Source organism: Lepisma saccharinum, chromosome 12, assembly GCF_977018435.1.
Source record: "Lepisma saccharinum chromosome 12, izLepSacc3.1, whole genome shotgun sequence".
Taxonomy (NCBI): Eukaryota; Metazoa; Arthropoda; class Insecta; order Zygentoma; family Lepismatidae; genus Lepisma; species Lepisma saccharinum.
This window is the reverse complement of record NC_139240.1, coordinates 54,620,613-54,639,028: the sequence shown is the minus strand read 5'-3', so window position 1 is coordinate 54,639,028 and position 18,416 is coordinate 54,620,613. Positions and strand designations below refer to the sequence as shown.

Sequence of the window (18,416 nt, the reverse complement as noted above, 5' to 3'; positions counted from 1 at the left end):
CACGTGACGTGCAGCGTAATTATTGTTTCTAGCGTCGTGTGAGTTGTATATGACTCGTACACACAAAATAATGAAAAATAACAATTTTTCATCTAACCATCAAGAAACATATTGCTTTCAACATTTTTATTATATTCTCGTAATTTCTACTGTGACAGTCAATGTGTTAAAGTAAGCAAGATTTAACCTTTGCTTCCTTATTTGCAATGAATATAAATTTATATACACAGACAGAACAATCCTCATTTTGAAAGGAATTGTCAGCAAATTTCTTGATTGGATTAACACATTGATTGTTTCTCTTTATATGACCCTATCAACAATATCCTGTTGACTTTGATCAGTATTTCTGTTGTAATACTTCCAGTTCTGGTACATTGTCACACGAGTTCACCCGTAATGCCAACACAAATTGGTTACATAAATGAATCACTGTTTCTTCTTCTTACATTGTGAGAACTTTTTATATTTCAAGCCTACATTTTTGTGCATACCCATACAGTAGCCAAATGAGTGGAGCAGATAATTCTGATAAAAGGGAAGGGAGTGACATGGGGAATGGAATTTTCAATTGTTGCAATCCTTTATACAGTATGTTTCATTGTTAGAAAATTGGGCATTCCAAGAATAAATGTTGTGTATCAGGGTTTTCATTATGACATTTGCAGTTTTCGTGAGTTGTAATATGTATTTTTGCTAAATGTGCTGGACGTGGTTCATGTTTTCTTTGGAGCAAATTTTTATTGAGAATTCCAGTATTTCAGAAGTCCACAGCTCATTTTACTTACATCCTCGTCCACAAAACTGTAAGGTCTTGGTCCCTCCATTGTGTTATGGAAATTTAAAGGCATTTTTAATGGAATTTTGCCTTCTTGTTACATTTGCACCACATGAAAATATTGTAAGGAAATGTGCTCATGATTTAAATGATGATTTGTAGGTAAGTCAGGTATTCTTGGTAGCTTCCACAGTACACAGAAAATTCTTGTATTTGGTGATATATGGAAACTCAATTTTACACCGAATTTTATATTTTCATGCATTATATGTTCAATCATTATAGTCCCAATAGAGTAAATTCTCATACAATTTTCCCAGATTTTACATTTTTGTGTATTAAAAGGCTTTTTTGCACCTTTATTTCCTGAAGTATGAAAAACCGAGGTTCTACTGTGTAATGTGTATGATAAACCGAGGTTCTACTGTGTAATGTGTTTTGCACGTTAGCAGACGACCTTCCGGAACTCAGACCCTACCTCTTCTGTAAGAAATGAGGGCCATCACAGGGTGTATTCATGTACACCGCAAGCTATGAAGCCAATAGCCCAGTATTCGTTTTAGCTTAACAGCGTGCGGAAAATACATACTAATAAAAAAAAATACATTACTCTATTGGAACTATAATGATTGAAGATGACCTGAAACATATTTACTATTGAAAGACACTAGATAAGATCTTGAGTCAAGTTATTCATTCACTCACACTTGGTCAGTGTTAAATTTGTGTAATTTTTCTCATTAGTTGAATATCAAAAACTAAAATAGTTAAGTAGGTTGTTCAAAAGTAACTTTTATATTTAATTAAGGGAATTGATTGGTTGAATTTGTGTTTAAAGTCCACTTTATGCACAGAAAGGCTAATTGGGGCTGGACCTACAGTTTAAATGGGATCTGAACCACCATGTGCCTCCAGCAGGTACCAAACCTGGGACCCCTTGATTACAAGGCGACGACATAACCACTATGCCAGAGTGAGGGAAGTTTATGATTTTACATTCAAATGAAAGTTTGGAACGTTATCTTTTAAAGGGTAACATCTCTTTTCGATGTCCCCACCAGCGTCGATACCCTTCCGCCATCGGTGCACTAGTTTCTGCATGCCGTCACAACACCAACGACACACCTTTCCAGCTGATGTCTGTGTCTTCAACTTCTTTGGACGAGGTGAGTACGGATGCCTGTTTAATCACTGGGCCATAATGATGAGCCCATGTCTCATCGCCGGTGACATACGGCACAGAAAGTAATCTCCTCTGTTTCGTAACGCTCCAAATTTTGCTGACACATTTGCTCATGGTCTGACGAGAGACCCACCTGGAACACACTTTTTGAACCCAAGTTCTTTGTTGATGTGATTCACTGTTTCAAACATATGCCTACGATCTCCCTCTGCTTTATGCGGTGATTACCACGAATCAGTTCATCAACATGTGACACAATCTCTCGAGTGGATGCAGAGACTGCGGTACATGTCTTTATATTGGCCGTGGCTGGGTTGTCATTGAGTACAGTCCACACCCATCTCAGGACCGTGCTAACATCAACACATGCTTCCCCATGTACAACATGCATCCGACGGTGGATTTCGTATTTGAAGATATTCCACAGTCAGAAATTCAATCACAGCATGCTACTTGAACCGTATGTCTCCGTAATCTGACATCTTTCACGCTACTACTCTGGCATTAGTGGCACTACCTCAAAACAGAAAACATCGTCTAAGACCTAAAACTCAATATGCTGACCAAAGCAGAATTTATTTTATTTTAAAACATAAACTAAACGTAATGTTTCAACCTTCTAGCAAGGTCTTCTTAAGACACTGTATCAAGTACAAATGAAATAAGGTACAAAACAGGAAGATATATATATATATATATATATACACAAAAATAACTCCCCTCCAGACACAAAATAATTAAAAAGTTGTTTACCTGTAACATTCCTTTCCAGGTATTCCAGCAGGTGGCCTTCTCCTGCCAACTGTTGTTTCATCTGACAGACGATTTTGATAAACATTTCCTTTCATCTGGAACGTCGTTGGACTCCTTATGTCATGCTCTTTTTCCCTTATCCTTTCTTTCTTCATAAAATAAATTCTGCCTTGGTCAGCATATTGAGTTCTTGGTTATCATGGAAACAAGGCTTAATGGTGTTATAATCGTCTAAGAGTAGACATTTCAAACTTTTATTTGAATGTATAATCATAAACTTCCCTCACTCTGGCGTAGTGGTTATGTCGTCGCCTCGTAATCAAGGGGTCCCAGGTTCGGTACCTGCTGGAGGCACATAGTGGTTCAGATCCCACTTTAAACTAGGTCCAGTCCCGATTAGCCTTTCTGTGCATAAAGTGGACTTTAAACACAAATTCAATAAGTCAATTCCCTCACTCAATAAAAAAAGTTACAGGCCAGAAGACAAAACTTATTGGACAACCCTCGTATTTGAATTATATTTCAATTAGGGATGGGACCGATTAATCAATAATCTATCGGTATCAGCCAATATAGCCATATCGGTTTATCGGTAAAATTACCGATTATTTTACTGATCCGATATATCGATAATATCTGATAATTTAGTGCAAAATTCTGCCATTTTGTTGTAATTTTTATGGATAATCTCCATGCCCTACCTTCTAAAAAAGTAAATGTCTAATTATGCAATTTTCATTGCACTGCAGTCACCTTGAAACACAAATTTATTAAGGAAGTCAATGAACCGTTCAAGGACCATTTCTAATTTTATATCGGATGAGTAGGATATCGGTATTGGTAAATTTTATATCGGTACTTTATCGGTATCGGCTAAAATTTCATATCGGCCCATCCCTAATTTCAATGCTTAGTTAATGTGTGTTATTAATGTTTGCCAACTTATTTGAAAGAGCACTTATGTGCTAGAATGGCAGATTTTTTAACTTTTGTGTACACAGAAACTGAAAATTGAAGTGGAGCTGCCCACGGATTAGGTATGGATGTGTGTCAAGCCGAGATTTATATACAGGGTTACTCAGAAAAATTCAACAACATAGCAGTAAAGTAATTAATTAAAGTTTCTTTACAGCTATAGCCATTCAGGAAGATATCCTGACCTTACACTTATGGATTTCTTTCTTTGGGGTTTTGTAAAAGACTAAGTGTTTGTCCTACCCTTCTCTGGTACCTTAAACGTGAGTGAGGCCATGCACAATACTGCAGGAAGTATGGGCTGAATTTAACTATCATTTTAACGAGTGTAGGGCTACCAATCGAGCACACGTCATTTGTAAGTATATTCTCTGAAATATAAATTAATTTTTTATCTATTTTAATTTAAATAAATATAAATCCCTATTACAATACACTTTAGAGTTGTCAACATCATTTTGAATAACTGTATGTGACTAACACCATCATAATCCTGCCCACATGCAATTTCAGTCATAAGAAACTCACCAACTCTCTAGCCTTCTTAAACCCTGAGGTTTATGACTGCAGCAACACAAGCCTTCCATCTGTCCCTATCCTGGGCAAGATCAATCCAATCTTTTCCATTCTTACCAATTTTTTTTGAGGTCATCTCAATGTTATCCCTCCCATCTTCGTCTTGGACCTCATATAGGTATCTTACCATCAGGTTTCCCAACAAGAATCCTGCAAACTCTTCTTTCCTCCCCTGTCCATGCCACATGACCTGCTCACATAAGTCTTCTTGATTTAATTATTCTAATAATATCTGAATGTGAATACAAATTATGCATTTCTAAATTATGTAACCTATTTTATAAATAGTCTTTCATTAAGAGTGATACTTTTTAAAATAAAATTAAAAAAAACACTCAACGTATCAAAGTAAATTGTGCTTTATTTTGAAGCTTAGACATTGCAGTTATGTTCTGAACAAAATATCGTTCAAATGTCCACCACGGCTTTGAACACACTGACGCACACGATGGCTCCAATTGTTAATCACTCTGTCCAACATTAGTGGCATTATGTCTGCGATAGTCTGACGAATGTTTGCCTCCAAATGTTCCAAAGTGCGTGGCTTGTCAGCATAGACCTGGGCTTTGATGTAGCCCCAAAGAAAAAAATCCATGGGTGTTAAATCACACGACCGTGGCGGCCAATTCACACATCCACGTCTCGAGATGATCCGGTCGCCAAACTTCTCCCTCAGCAAATCGAGCGTAGCATCAGCTGTGTGGCACGTAGCGCCACCCTGCTGGAACGACATGTTTTCAATATCTATGGTCTCAAGTTCTGGTCACAGAAATTCGCGCAACATGGATCTGTAGCGGTTGCCATTGATGGTAACAGTTCTTTTCTCATCATCTCGAGAGAAATAAGGTCCAATGACGCCGCCACGCCATAAACCGCACCACACAGTGAGTTTTTCTGAATGCAATGGCACCTCATGGACCACTTGTGGGTTCTTCTAGCTCAAATAACGACAATTTTGCGTATTGACGAAGCCACTAAGACAAAAATGCACCTCGTCTGACAAGATGATTTTTCCACTGAAATCAGGATCAGCTTCCGACTGCTGTACGGCCCAATCAGCGAACTCACGACGCAATCTGTGATCGTTTGGCTTCAACTCTTGAGTCAATACAACTTTGTATGGATTCAGGCCCAGATCCTTTCGCAAGATTCGCCAAGTTGATGTCTCAGATAGCCGCAACCGTTGAGATCGTCTTGAAACTGACACGTTCGGCTCTTCCTCAATACTGGCCGCTGCTGCTGCGATATTGTTCTCACTTCGTGCTTTACGTTGTCTTCTTGGTGGCTTCTGGTTGTGTAGAGTGAAATCCCGCTCAAACTTGGCAACAGTGCGGCGTATAGACTGAATAGAGAAATGGTGATGGTGAACAATCGATGAGCACCCACAATTGAGCTGCCACTTTGGTAAAAATTTTTAATGATTTCTAAACGTTCGGGAAGCGTGAGTCGCTGCATGATGAAACTGCAAATTGTACTGGATATTTTCACACCTGGAAGCACACAAAAAAATATATTAGAAACTGGAAATTACAATTTTCAAACATATCACTCTTAATGAAAGACCCTTTATTTAATTTATAAGCCAAAGTTATATCAGATATACATTTACCACAATTCAAATACTTCATTTTTTTAAATTTTATGGCCCATTTCAAAACTGTCTCCCTGTGGATCTCCCTTTCTAGGTGGAGGCTTGGGGCTGTAGCCCCCCTCTCTTCCCAACCTTCTCCTAAATCCAGGCATGATGGATGGGCACGAGTAGATGGAACGTTATTAGGTATCTTCAATTTTCATGATCATGTGCATTTGTTAAAATACGTAACACACATGGATTATTTAAGCATGAATATGAGCTTAGAACACTTCATGATAGGCAAGTACCCCCTCCCTCCCACTGATGATGCCATAGCATACTTATGTATTACTTCAAGCATTATCATGGACCAACAGTATTAAAGAAAACTCTTATGTAGATTACAAAACTTTGTCACTTTATAATTAGGTATAATTGTTTATTCAAATATTAAAGGAGAATGAAGAGAATGAACAATACCAGCCTCTATGGTGAAGTGGTTGTCCCATCATCTACTTCATATTCTAGGGAAGAAAAAAACAATGCAAGAAAACATTAACAGTAGATGGTTTTTGTGTTCATCATTGGCGAGAGTTCCAGAAAAATGAAAATAGATAGGGTTTTAAACAATTTTCATTATCATATGCATACATCAATTTATATCTACAGTATTATTATGTGTATGTACAGTATATATATATATGCATAAAATTGGCTAATAACATAATTATTCCATATAATATGATTATTGATTAAGCCGTATTTTATCATGTCAACTTTATATTGTAAATCTGTAAGGGTGGGGGACATAGTTAAGTAATGTGTAATTATTTAGCAGTTTTTCCCATGCTTACCATAAATTAGTTAAGATTTATTTTAGATATCGCATATGTGCTATTGTGGGATTATTCTTTCTGCATGTTCCCATATAAAACTGTATAAAATGTTATGTTAATTTATTTTTTGTGTCTTGTAGCAGCTTTTGTGACCAGTACTGTAGTTAGTTTTCTGTTTTATCATCACTTAAAAGTTCTATGCAAGGAATTCTTTAGTTAGTTATAATTGTGAATGTGTGCATGCATTGTGTAATGATGTTGAATAAGTTTTGAGGTTATCATAAATATAAAACCTTAACTATTGACTAAGTACACTTCTAAATGAACCACTAATACTTGCCTTACACATTAATTAATCTGGTCCCAAAATTCATATATTGATATTGTATTTTGGCAATTGGTAATATAAACTATCTTGTTACTAATAATATATACTAAATGCAAAAATAACATACATATGTATGTAAAACAATTATGTTTTATTGTTATTGATATATGTGTGTGTACAGTGTGTCCGTAAAGTTATTGTGCAGTGACGTGTCGCGTACCACTTTGCAGTTCTTCACACAGCAGTTGCAGGAAATGCTTGTTGCTGTGGGGCTCAACACGTGCCGGCACATGTTTATCTAGTCTTCTTCTCCAGACCCACCCGCTAAACGAAAGGTCTGCTAGAACGAACAACCAGCACACAGTCAATTAGTTTTAAGGTACAAATAACATGCATTCAACAGTTCTCACTGGTAACCCTGCAGAGGTCTTTCACAATATGAGAAACCATGCTCGGACATGTCCTGATACCCGTGATAGATATTTCCAACATCCTTGGCAACACTGCATATGTGATGTTTTATTTTACTGCACAGTGACTTTTCAGACACCCTGTTCTTCATGTAATTATGCTTCAACTTTGAAGATTTTTTAAAAGTGATTAACGAGTAACATTTCCAACCAAGGATGACACTGTAATGTTTTTACTGTTTAATTATCATAAAATTTTCTCTTGTATTATAGTAATGTAAACACTGCACCTCATGACTTTTTTTTAAAAAAATGGGTAATTTGTATTGTATGTATACATTCTTGAATGAATTACAATTGTAGATTAGGCTTGGTGTTTCTGTGAGAACAATTTCAAAGATATTGATGCACATAACAAGGCACATAGCCAGACTGTGGTAGAGTGGTTAAAGCATCTCACCTGCACTTGTGGAGGACCGCTGCTCGCCTGTGGTCCACATGTGAATAAATGAGAGCTCTTCCATAAATACAGCAGTTTGTCAAGCTTTGTTTAAAGTAACAGGCTATGTGTTACCAGTAGGCGTGCAGTGTTGTTTGTGCCAGTATCTATCTTACAGAATCATCATTCATCCTGCTATCTAGGCAGTCATGTTTAAACTGTTTTAGGCATTCTGTGGTAAAATTACAACAATCATCATCCTTCATACTTCATTCAGTTTTCATTTATTTTGTTGCATCCCATGAGTTCAAGGCTATTAAGAATAAATAGAATCAAATATAGACCTGTTGTATGTTGTCACGTCATAGTTTCTTGCAATTTCAAGCTGTTAAACAGAGTTGAAGTAATCCACTGCTGATTGTTACACATACCTCAATATAGTTAGGATTGAATATTCTCATCGCATTGATACAATCATTTCTGTTTTGCCTAGGATATCTTCCTTTTTTGTTTTAGTTCCTATTGGCACAAATTTTAAAATACAGTATTTCCCACTTCTGTCTTTCATTTATCCTCTCGTTCACACACCAAACAATTGCAACTTTGAACATTTGTTACAACGTAATATGACCTATGATCTAATATAATTTTATGAAATTATGGGAAGTTTTGTAGTTTGAATATACAGATAAAGCTAATATTATTTCTATTCTACTTTGCTGAAAGTATTCAGAACTTTAGGCAATAGGAAGCATAAATTCGTGTTGATAGTCGTTTCTATAGCCCTTTCACAATCATTTTTTAAAATTATACTACCTCAGTAGCTTGGTAATAAGGCTGTTTCATTGTAATCAGAAACGGTTGCAAGTTTTCTCTCTCAGTGGGAGTCCTGTGCATCAATTACTATATTTAACCCCTTAAGTGCGGAATTTTCTGAAGTCACGACTGGGTAATGGATTCCCAATTCAGATTCACTGCAACTGCTTTCAGAGGTCAACAGAAAGTGCAACTCCGGCTTCCCACTGGCATGGTGGTAACGATGTCGCCTTGTAATCATAGGGTCCCGGATTCAATACACATCGAGGCAATTGCGTATTGGTTTGGATACCACTTTAAACCATAAGTCCAGTCCCAATTGATCTTGATGTGCATAAAGTGGACTTAAAACTTCAAAAAGTTCAAATTTTCAAAGTTCACGCAAATTTCGTTTTTCAGCTATATTTCGGCTTCCTATTATGCACAAACTACACTGCACAACATCAGACAAATGTTCTTACGTCTGACTTATATTATCTTTCTTCTTCTTCCTCTTTGGTTTTTGTGTGTACTAATGCTAGCATAATGTCACCTAACATGTTTGTTACCTTCTCGACATTTGGGCATTTATATATGCCACCCGCGGTGCGTAGAACGAAAAAAAAACACTATTTCGTCACCAGGCTCGCCGTAAACTGTGAGTGTGTAGGATGAGTTGGGAGCGAGGGCAAGAGGGATGGGATGGAGGGTGACAAAACAGTGTTTTTTTTTCATTCTACTCACCGCTTCTTCTTCGATGGGGACCTGGCAACTCTGCAGGGCCCCAACTTCTGATTCCATCTCTTTCTCCTCACACCGATGATGCTACAAAGTTAGCGAAAATTTTGAATTTCTCTACTGTCCGGTGAGTGTTTCCTTTTACCTTCTTTGATATATATATATATATATATATATATATATATATATTTATTTATTTATTTATTTATTAACCATCCACACTTGAGGGGTTAACTGCATGTCCACTGTTTATTATCCTGCGTAAAGTAGAATTAAATACAAAATTTGCAATCTTCTCTTATCAAAAATTAAATCAAACATTGTATAGGGTGGTTCACGGAACACTCGTCTTCACAGTTAACATATATATTTTTGTACTAGAAAATATTTTATATTAGAGTGGACGAGCTGCATATTTGTTGGCGAGCCTTGACCAGGCCTGGTTGCGCAGTAGGAAGGGGAGGAGCTATGGATTGCCTTATAGCAACTGCACATCATGCTCCTTTTACTTTGTAATAGTTGTCGACCACCAAAATGTACGTAGAGTAGGTGACAACTACAGAAATGCATCTCTTTCTCTCGCCGTGAAATATCCAAGGTCACCCACAAAGATACACCTTATCAACTGTAATAATCAGAATTAAAATAAATTAGTTTACTATTTTTCCTTGTAAATGTGTGTCATGGATGTGTCAAATTTTTAACTACTTACGGTGCTTAAAATGTTAGGTTGGTGTTTTTTTTATAATAGTGCCTTTTTAGTAACTTAATTGTAGTGTTGCGTTCTTCTGCATGTTTTCTATGATAGAAAATATGTTTGAGGATGAATTGATACAGTTATCTTTAGGACCTGTTTGTTAGTTGTTTCTTTTGTCTTAAATTGGTAGCAATAATTGTAAGGATAATATTCTACGTCAGCGTGCCTTCATGATATAAATATTAGTCTGCTATTTTACTGTTCACTTTCAAGATGCTGAATTTAATAACTTCTGAACTTGTAGTTTGTGTTCTAGTTTAAACGCTCAATGTAAATCTGGCTTTTTTCATATAATGCTCTTGGTGATTCACAGATTACTGCACATACACACATTCTAATATTTGGTTTGTTCCATGGTATTATACATCACATGGTTCGTCTATTCTCTCTGTCTCTGTCCACAAATTGAAATTCTTCTTGAACTCTTTCTCCGTGTCAGCTGCAAGGTTGTGAAATGAGCTGCCAGTAAGCTCCATTGCTACTTAAGCAAATGTAGAGGGTGGGCAAAAGTTGATCTGATATTGATATAATATACAGGGTGTTTCCATGACCTTGAACGAAACTGGCAGGGTGGATGGAGACTGGCCCAAGTATTATTACGAGATAATAGGATCCTGGTTCGGAAACGCGTCATTAAAAGGCTATAAGCCAAAACTATTTGAGGCTAAAAGATGCGGCTTGTGGATTTAATATGGACATTACTTCAGTGTATTGTAACACTCTATAACGAAAACGTTACAATAACTGTTCCCCAGCATCAGTACAGACATGACAGCATCACAAGAAGCTCTGTCGCATCCGCTCGAACATCCCTGGAGTAATTCTGACGATATAACATGCATCGCTGGGGGTTGTCATTTTGAACAACTATTGTAACGTTTTTGTTGTAGAGTGCTATGATACACTGTAATAATGTTCGTATTAAATCTAGAAACCACATCTGTCAGGTTCCACTGTCATAGGCGCCCCCCAACTAGTTTTAGCTTATAACCTTTTAATGACGCATTTCCTGACAGCATACTTGGGTCTGTCTCCATCCACCTTGAATTGAAGGAATTATTTTTTTAGTAACGTGATCAAAGTTTCAAAGCAAATTACTGTTTATGTTATGAAGGCCTCTGTATTGATACTGTCTATTGATGCTACACTCTGTAGTCAAACTTTCCATTTTAGGGTGGTATGCAAACTATTTTTATGCCAGGGAAAAAATGAACTTTTTGATTTACACTTTGCCTCATTCTCTACCTGATTTCAATTCCTGGTGAATGAACATTGCACAATAGTTGAGATCCCATGTTAACATGTTGATCAAGTTCTGAATAGCCTATCTGAGTATAAAATGGATGAAACTTTACCAGATCTAAGTTACTAAGCATTTTTGACCATAACCTGGCAACAGTGGAACTATTTGTGTTGACCGAATCTAAGTTTTGCACAAAAATCCATGGTCAACGAGAACATTTCCTGGAAACTTTTCCATACTTTATCTAATCTTTCAGTTTTAGATTGTTTTCTTGTGTTCCACTTGTAGCAGTTCTCTGCATCTTACAATCTTCCCATTGATGATCCCGAGTTTGACTCCTGGCATGGGCATGGGTACTTGTGTGTAAGTATCTCTTCATCAGTTCCATTTAATCATTCTTCATCCTCACTGTTCTGTTTAGCTTGGAGAAGAGACCGAAAATAAGAAAAATGCAGATACAAAGATACAATTCACTATTACATAATGAATGAAACTCCAGCCACCAAATGTGTCTGTCATGGTTAAAAATGCAGTGCATGCTATAATACTTTTCATCAACCAAGTGGTACTTGACATATATTTTTTTATATAATAACAATAATTATTGCAAAAATTTTTGAAGCCATTTGATGGAAACGAACCATCTGTGTGCACACTGCATGGATTGGCATGAAGCCATTTGATGGAAATGAACCATCTGCGTGCACACTGCATGGATTGGCATGAAGCCATTTGATGGAAATGAACCATCTGCGTGCACACTGCATGGATTGGCATGAACTGTACTGCTGTACCAAGAAGAGACAACAGCATTGTCATTGATGTTTCAGCCTTAAGCAAATGAAGTATTGTTGCGCTGCAATGCCTAGGGTCCCGAGTTCGAATCCCGCTCGGGCTTGGTTGTTTGTGAATGTCTATTCATCAATTTCATCACTCATCCCCATCTTCGCAAATTAGCCAAGAGGCACAAAATGCGAAGTAAAATAAACTAAATCAATCAATCAGTCAATCAACATATTGTCATCACTTTTATTCAGTGCCAAGTGTTTGAATCTTCATGAAGTGGAAAACTATACACAGCAAAAGCTGAGATCTAAATGTCACATTCCTGATTTTTTTGGCAACAAAACAAGGGAGGAATGTTATTTGTGGCAACATGAGGCACTCTGGTACAAGCGAAGGGGAAGATATTTGTGTTCAGTGACTCCGAGAGAAATAAACAAATAACTTATGGTTGCTGGTTGGTTACAGTTTTTTTCTTGGTACTACTGCATTCAGTAACTTAGGAAGCACAAGTAGTGGAAGTTATCAATGTCACATGCACTTCTTTGCCCTTTAAATTCTCTTCACAATAGGTTACATACCACCCTACACCCTACAAGAAATATTTGTTTACTATGCTAGTTTCTATTCGGTGTTATTTCCTTTTCTTGCTTATGCAATAATATGTGTGTATGAATGCGATTGTAAAGAGGATGAGGGTCATTTTGATGAAACATGTTTAAAAGAAAATCTATGTAACTTATCAATAAATAGGATCTGAAAGTGATTGCTAGTCATAAATTTTAGAAACAAAAGTTTTTGACCAGTTACTTTATGTATGAAGTTCCACATTGATGTGCAAAACAATGTTTCAATGACATGATAGGTTCATTCACATCTGACATTGTAGACTTAGGGTGCAGGCTGTTGCCCCATGTGTACTGTATTTGCATATATTTATATATATTTGTTTAGTGTTGCTTTTTTACCAGTTTTAGCTAATCGTGATTATGAGAATGATTGATGATTAGATGAAATTGATTCCCATGCTACTTGAATAGGGTGACCATAATATTTTGACCCAAAAACAGGAAGTCAGTTTACCCCTCCTGAAAAATTATTATTATTATTATTAGTTAAACTAGAAAATCTGTTAGCATTCACCAATTTATAAGGAATTTTCTTTTGAGAAGTTTGGGCCGCTCCCCGTGGCAGAGTGGTTAGCACATTAAGCTAAGATGGGAGGGGTACCAGGTTCGAATCCTGACCTGGGCATAGATGTTTGTGAGTGTCCATTCATCAATTTCATCACTCATCCCCATCTTCATAAATTAGCCAAAAATGGTGCAAAAAGCGAAGTAAAATAAAGCAAATCAATCGATCAATCTTTTGAGTTTGGGTTGAGACGCAGAATTTAAATTCATCGTGCTGCTCTAGAAGTAACAGAACCTATACAAAACAATAAAAACGACCATGCAAGCTATCGTAACAGTAAACTGGTGCCTGCTCGAATCTTCGTGATGAAATTGTAGCATTTCGATTGTTATGTGCAAGTAGCCAAAAGTGGCAGAGAAGCGACGTTAAATATAAAAAATAACTATTTTCTATGATTGACTTGAAACGATGTTTCCATGACACTAGTTTAAAAAATGCCATCGACTTTAGTTTAGCATGAAATATCTCAAATTTAGATCTAATTTTTGAGCTGACTTCTAGATTTTAATAAAATGGGACGTATGGTCACCCTAGACTTGAACCTAGTAACTTCAGTAGTGACACACACTTGTTCTGAAAATTTACCACCAGGTGGAACTTCATATTCAATTGGCATCAATTAGCTCTAAACTTTCTCACCAGATGATGCAAATTTTCCCATATATGCAGTACAACGATAACACTTTTCTCACTTCTTTATTGGTGCCTATGCATGCCTTATGGTTAGCACCACTGCAGAATTGATTCAAAAACTGCATTTCTTTTTTTTTTTCAATATGAAACAACATGGGCATTTATTGTTATGTACACGTAAGTACACTTGAGTGTTAAATGATTTGCGAAGTAAAGACAGTGAAATTATTACAGTATGTTGACACACACTCTTTGAAATTAAATATTTAATTGAAGCAATTAGGTTTGCTTTGAAGAAGAACTAAATTTCCCATTGTTTTGGACTCTGTGTGTCTGTTAGAATATTATAGTTTAGGTTCTGGGTAGATATTGAGTTCATTACAGATGCAGTCTTGTTCGAGGAAATATTTTGTGAAAATTACTGTTTATGAAGGTCATCCAGAAAAAAAAGGCCTGTTGTGTTGGAAAACACAAATGACAAATGATGTGTGCAAAAAATGTATGGTGCAGAAACCAACCACATGTCTTACTCTACTATTCCACATATTTGCCATACCATTCAAGCACTCATCATAGCGTGATGCCAGTTTGTTGATACTGTCACTGTACTTGGTTGCTGCCAATGTATTCAACCATGTAGTGACAGTGTCTTTGAGTTCTTCAGCTGTGGCAAAGTGCTTTCTGGAAAGAAGGAACATTCGACTGTAGCACACAACACACTCCACCTACGAAGACGACCTCAGGACTTAGTAGATGAATGTGCGAAAAACACGAAGAACACTATTTTTCCTACTTCCATTCGTTTATCCTATACTGACCTTCTACCTCGAGTTATAATGAAACTTAATTCCCAATGAGATGTTTGGGCGCTTAATCAAATTGTGAATAAGACCACTTATAAATGGTACACAGAGAAAAATATTCAAACGACTTTGGTTTCATAAATTCAAACTTCCTTGAGAAGTGATAACCTTCACATTTCGCCTTCGAACAGGACACGTTTGCATGAATGAACACCTAGCGAGGACACATCAAAATCCTTCCCCTGCTTGTGATTGTGGAGTAAACAAACAAATGCCAAATCATCTCTTCTTCCATTGCCCGTTAACGAACAAGCATAGACATGCTCTTTTTAACAGATTATGCAGAGCCAAGATAGCATTTCCAGTATCCCTACCCTCCCTCTTATCGTCTCCTTCCCCTCATACAATGTGGATGTTATATAGTTTTGCCCGTCAGAGTGATATTCAATTTTGAAATTTGTGTGTATTTGCAAGTTTGTGATCGGTGCGTTACAGTACAGTGAAGAGAAGTATAATATTACAATATCTCTACAACCACAACTGCTATTACTACTTCGATTTTATTGTGCTCCCCAATCCCCAATGTTCTACACCCACAGATCCTTGACCAAGACTGCCACATACCTGGCGGTGAGGGTCACGAAGAAGAAGAAGATTATGATGAAGCAATTCAAGATGACCGACGTTTCACATGACATTCTGCTTGAATGTTTTCCTGCAATTTCACGATCTCTTCTTCATGAAATCGTCACAGTACACCTTCGGTAGAAGAATATCTCTGCCAGATGGGTCCCTTGACTGCTGACTGAGGAGAACACTGTCACTGTTACTGCATGATTGAATACATTGGCAGCAACCAAGTACAATGACAGTATCGACAAACCGGTGTCACGCTATGATAAGTGCTTGAATGGTATGGCAAATATGTGGAAAAGTAGACTATACCGCGTTTGTTACAACCTGTCCCGGTTCCCGCGCTAGCTGACCGCTGGCTTTAGCCGTGCTGGGGAAAGTCAAAGCCAGGCAGCCAATTAAAATACGCAATGTCTCAACAGTGTCTATGTAAGCGTCTCTCTTCTGGCTTCCATTCGCTCCTCGCTGCCCAGCAGACGATTTTTTCCTCGTTTCTCATTGGCACCGAAACTGTCGAGCGATTGCTAGCGTGGGAAATGGGACAGGTTGTAACAAACGCGGTATAAGCATGTACTTTCTGCACTATAAATTTATTGCACACATTAATTGTCATTTGTGTTTTGCAACAAAACGTTCCTTTTTTCTCTGGATGACCCTCGTGTGTTATATTTAGAGACTGAATTTAGTTATATCTTTAAAAATGGAAGGTTACTGCTATTTATTTAAATTTTGACTAATCTACAGATGATACAGTAAAGTAGGCCTCCCTGATGGCACTGGGCATCATTGCCTTATAATCAGGGGGTCCTGGGTTCGAACCTGGTGGAGGCACATAGTGGTTTGGATTCCACTTTAAACTGTAGGTTAGCCATACTGTGCATAAATTGGACTTAAAACAGCAAATCAATCAATCTATCAACGATATAGTAAAGTACTACACATTTAAAGGTTACCATTTTGAATCATGTTAGTGCTTCAAATGCAAGTTCCATCATAAATACACTGTATGTTGTGTTTTAAAATCAATTGGTTACGGCTAGTGAAGCAAACTATTATGCTAATTTTCCCTTTTATTTAGACTCTGTTTTATTATTAATAATTGAATTACTAAAACCACAGTGAAAATGTGCGTGTTAAAGTTTTTGTGTTGTGCTGTCCACAAATTAATGTTTCAAATCCATCACAGAAAGGAAATTCTATGCAAAAAGAAAAAAAGTTTTTTGCGATTTACAATCTACAGTAGAAATATTTCAGGAAGTATGGATGTGTGGTGTAGGCAAGAAGTAGCAAAAATTGTAGTGCCTTGCTCTATAAGTCTTTCTAAAATTAATTCAGGATGATGTAGTTCATGTGTGTATGTATAGCTTGTAGCATGTTTTTTTTTTTTTTTTTGCATAAATACATGAGTGAATACTGGATGAAAAATGGTGTGGTTTGCACCATTTCTTTTTCTTGCCGACTGAACTGTAACAATGCTTGCAACTTTGCTTCAGTATTATGTTAGTACAATCCTCAGGCAGATTTCAGCTAAAGTGGCAAGCACTTTCTAGAATATTAAAAATTATAAATACATACAGTCTGTAAAAAAGCATTTGCTGTACACTTACAACCAACATACTGAGGTGACACATTGCACATTATTGAGAAAACATGCAATGGAGAAGCACACATGCAGCTTGTGGTCTCGCTTCAGTACGAGAGGTTCGATTTATTTCTGAAGGTCGCTTGTCATGTTTTACCAGTCTGAAAGATTCCATAGACCGGGAAAAAAGGCTGTTTTTCTAATGTGATATTTCCGTGACCCTTTAACCTAAACTGGGATGACCAAATCTGGATAAAATTTTATCTGGATATCTGAATTGTCCAGATTATCTGGATATTCGGAATATCGAATCTGGATTGTCGAAAATGTCTGAATATCCAAATGTGTACATTATCTGTACAATTTTATCACTTATTTGTTTTATGGGTTATCCACATATTCTTTTATTCGTCATGTTTGTATTTCCCTGTACAGATTTTCTACAAACCCTTCATCAAATCTGTACTACCTGGATTATCTGGATATCCATTGCATCCAAATTGGATATCGGATAATTTGAAATCTGGATAGTGGCTATCCCTAACCTAAATGCTCCTCTACCACGTTTGTCACAAACATTAGGTGTGTGTAGTGTGTGAGGAAGTGTTAAGTTAGTGTAACATGTTGAGAAGTCGGCAGTTATATGATTTTAATTTGGGAAAAGTATGGATGCTTTTTGCACTGGTTCTCGTATCCATTTCATCAATTCATAGTTAATCATTTTTGCTGCAGAAAGTCTACGAGAAAAAATAGGTTATAAAATGTATAATAAAGTTCCAAATTGGATTGCTGAAAGTCATATATAACGGATAGAAAGCTGAACACGAGTTCTCATACTAAGGTCCCAAACTTAACATGAAACAGTACTACAGACCAGGGATGTTGAAGATCCAGGCATTGTAAATAAATTCAATTCTGGTCTGGTAGAGAAAATCAGCAAGCATTAATGGGCTCTGGACCATATGGTATCTTTTTATCTTTAAAGTATTTCAATTGGGTCCCAGAACCTATTTTCCAGATCAGTTTAAATACAGTGAGAAAATAAGTTCCGGCCCTGTTACAACACCCAGTAGAACCCATTAGAATTTATTGGTTCCTGGGCCTTGAACAACCCTGGTACAGACACTGTTTCATTGTCAATACAGTAAAACCTCGTTAATCTGGACCCTGATAAGCCGGACGTCGCTTAATCCGGATAGGCTAAAGGCAAAAAAGAGAGGAAAAAAAAGCAGAATGCAAGATTTTAAATGTGGCTAGAAGTCTACAAGAGAACTTCCCAAAGAAAAGGCAGTTAACCACTGATGAAATTCTATTTCCCCGCAGACTTTGTACTGTACTGTATAGTGTATTTAGGCCTATGCCCTTTAAATACACCATAATAAACATGTTTTGTTGATATAAACT

General features: G+C 36.9%; 1 protein-coding gene across 1 annotated transcript in view; it reads left to right on the top strand.

The window, feature by feature from the left end:
• The window catches only part of LOC145996111 (putative N-acetyltransferase camello), a 45,357-nt gene that overhangs the window by 13,538 nt on the left and 13,403 nt on the right, over nt 1-18,416 (top strand). The window contains exon 4 of the mRNA XM_083132380.1: nt 3,847-4,047. The gene's annotated coding sequence lies outside the window, so the exon portion shown is untranslated. The remainder of the gene's footprint in view (nt 1-3,846; nt 4,048-18,416) is intronic.